The 3511-nt window shown below is 40.3% G+C and overlaps 1 long non-coding RNA gene across 1 annotated transcript; it reads left to right on the forward strand.

Annotated features, from left to right (window-relative positions):
• The first annotated feature begins 420 nt into the window (after positions 1-420).
• On the forward strand, positions 421-2619 carry LOC135222301 (uncharacterized). The gene is made up of 3 exons (XR_010316273.1): positions 421-567; positions 2170-2330; positions 2497-2619. It is a non-coding gene; the product is annotated as an uncharacterized LOC135222301 (long non-coding RNA).
• The last annotated feature ends 892 nt before the right edge of the window (positions 2620-3511 follow it).

Genomic DNA, 3511 nt, shown 5'->3' on the forward strand with positions numbered 1-3511 from the left:
ATTTTCATACTAGCATCTAGCATTTAGCCAGAAAATATTGTGTTTTGCTTTCATTAACAAATCAGAATTTGTGTAGAGTTGTAAACCGCATGCTCCTTTCTCCAGCAACAACAGCTGTTCACAGACCCAAAGCGGGAACCTCACGTTCACGTGGCCTTGCCTCGCCACCTCCAGTTTCACTTATCATTGTTCACCTGCTCGCTGAGCGAAAGCATAAATATTCTAGTGCAAGACTTTTTACGAGTAACGTGAATAATCGTTCATCGCTAGTGCGTTCTCTTAACCTAAAAATTATTCAAAAGCCGCCTCACAGCACCTCCTACCGGCGCATAGTCCCACCCCAGTCATCTCTCCAGATCCACATGCCCAAAGAACGGCTACCATGGAAATCTCCGACTTGCAAGGGTGATGTCACACGACCCGGACAAGGTCTCGACCCGGACAGTCTTGATTAACCAATGAAGGATCGAGTCTAGGATGACGTCAGAGCTATGACGTATGAGGGAAGGCGGTCCTAACTAGACGCCATTTGCAAACCTACCCGCCAACGCTTCGCTTGTAAACAAGGTAAGAATTTCGATTTTAAGAGGTCGCGATCTTAATTTTCGGCATCAGGATATATTGTGCCATGACCACGAATAAGGCGTGATCAACTTGTAATAAGTTTTGTTATGTAATATAGCCATATTGGCATAAAATCAGTGATAATATGGAATGCCTAAAACAAGATGGACTCGCTTCGGGTACCCGCGAAAAAAATTTATGCCGTGTTCTCGACTCGGACAGTTTTTTTGAAAATTCTATGCAAATTAAAGGTTGTAGCTGGAAAACCAACCAAATTCAAAAGTGAATGATTGCATAGTTTCCTTACAACTATGAAATGTACCATTATTTGAGATAAAGCCAATGGTAAAAAGGCTGGAAATGGGTGTTTGCCACGGCTAAATATCGAGTGATTTTTCGAAGTGTTTTTTTTGATGGAATTTGGAGATGTTAGTGAAATGGAAGTAGAATTATTTTAGCATTATATGTGCCCCGCCCCCCATTAGTGTTTACTTCTCCAAATTGAAATATTTAACCTAGGCCAATTGTTATATTTTTACGAATTTTTAAAAAAATTATGTGGCGTGGGTCCCAAACTCGGACAGTGTGCACGTGTGTCCGAGTCGAGAACACGAGGTTATAAGAAGGATTTTATTTTTTTTTTTTTAAATGATCTGTCAATCACTCTCTTTTAACCTAAAACCAATAAATTAATACTATATATTAACTCTTATAAAATTATTGATGTTTTAAAATAATTAATATGGTGATTGCCAAGTCAAGATAGAGTCAGTTTTTTGGATAAAACTATTTTTTTTTTGCAAACTAATTTTTTTTTAGAATTATATGTGCCCCCAATAGTGTTTAGTCTTCCAAATTGAAAATATTTTTAACCTAGGGCCAATTTTTTAATTTTTTAAGAAATTTTTTTTAAATGCAGGTCCGTGTTTCTCGACTCGGACAGGTTTGTCCGGGTCGAGAACACGGAAGTATAAGAAGGATTTTATTTTTTTTTTTTTAATGACTCTGTCAATCACTCTCATTTTAACCTAAAACCAATATTAATACTATATATTAACTCTTATAAAATTATTGATGGTTTAAAATAATTAAATATGGGTGATTGCCAAAGTCAAAGATAGAGTCGTTTTGAGCTATTTTTTTTTTGCAAACTAATTTTTTAGAATTACTATGTGCCCCCCAATAGTGTTTAGTCTTCCAAAGTTGAAATATTTAACCTAGCATTTTTTTAATTTTTTAAATTTAGAATTTTTTTAAAATGCAGGTCCGTGTTCTCGACTCGGACAGGTTTGTCCGGGTCGAGAACACGGAGGTATAAGAAGGATTTTATTTTTTTTTAAATGACTCTGTCAATCACTCTCATTTTAACCTAAAACCAATATTAATACTATATATTAACTCTTATAAAATTATTGATGGTTTAAAATAATTAAATATGGGTGATTGCCAAAGTCAAGATAGAGTTAGTTTTGAGCTATTTTTTTTTGTGCAAACTAATTTTTTTTAGTATCAATATGTGCCCCCAATAGTGTTTTTAGTCTTCCAAATTGAAATATTTAACCTAGGCCAATTCATTATGTCTCTAATGCCATTTATCTCTTTCAGATCCTTCGTGCCTCGCAGCCATGCCTCGCAACTACCAGCCCAAGAACATCCTAACCACGGACTGGACCAACTTGGAGAAGGCCTTTAATCACCGAGTTGAGACAGGCTGTAGTATCCGCACTGCTAGCAACCTTTTTGGAGTGAAACCTTCGACTCTTGGGGTAAGCTTGAATAAATCTAAGCCCTCTTAAATTGTAATTTATATGGGTAGGCCTAGGCTAGCCAAAGAACTTACCTTTTATTTCAGGCCTATGGGTAAGAACTTTACTTTCCATTTAGCCTATAGGGCCTATGCTCCCCACTTTACCTTTGTTTTATTTTTTTCAGGATGCTTTCACTCGGTCCCTCAAGGAGAGTGATGGGAGGACGTTCGTGCCAAAGCAGCAGAACGTCAAGAAGGTTTTCACCGATGCGCAGGAACTCTTAATCGAGGAATACTCGATAAAGATTCGCGCATGTTCTACGGCCTGCCGACGAGAGCTTTCAGGAGGATGGTCCTGAAGTATGCAGAGGCTGTTGGCAGCCCGGCTATTCCTGATGTCTGGAGGAGGGAAGGTATGGCCACCCGTGACTGGTATTACGGGTATATGTTCCGTCATCCAAAGCTTGCACTGAAGGCTCCGGAGAGGGCATGTACTTTCGCAGCGCGATAGCTTTCAACCGCGTAAACGTTGAAGTCTTCTTCAAGGCTTACGTGAAGCTGCGAGCGACACAGTTTCATGCCAGCCAGGATCTTCAACTTGGATGAGATGGCTTGTCCCACTGTGATGAAGCCATGTAAGGTTGTTTGCGAGAGAGGTCGTCCTGTTGCTTCGCAGGTTGCTCGGGAGAGAGGCAATCATATGACTTTCGTGGATTGTTAATGCTGCAGGGCATGGTTTGCCCCTCCAGTGGTTTATCATCGCACGAAAGAAGATGAATGCTGATTCTTTTCAGAGAGGGACTACTCCTGGAACCACAGTGACTCTTGCAGGCTAACTGTTGGATGGACCATGAGCGTTTCGTGCAGACACTCGAGCATCTCCATAAGGTGTCTTATTCTTCAGTGGAGAATAAGATACTGCTGATAATGGACAATGCCGAGTGTCACATGAGGCATTCATTGCCAGGTTGATATGCGATACCAGCATGAGGCATCGTAATTGTCACGCTGCCACCTCATACTACAGCCAAAACTCCAGCCATTAGATGTAAGTGTCTTTGGCCCCTTCAAGTCTGTCCTGCGATCAATTCAGGACGATTTCAAGCTCTCAAACCCTCACGTGCCCATTACGGAACATATTTGTGCCAGAGATGGCGTGCAAGGCCTGGGACAAGGTTTGTAATGTCACCAACATCACCA

The sequence above is a fragment of the Macrobrachium nipponense genome, chromosome 3 (genome assembly GCF_015104395.2).
Source record: "Macrobrachium nipponense isolate FS-2020 chromosome 3, ASM1510439v2, whole genome shotgun sequence".
Taxonomy (NCBI): domain Eukaryota; kingdom Metazoa; phylum Arthropoda; class Malacostraca; order Decapoda; family Palaemonidae; genus Macrobrachium; species Macrobrachium nipponense.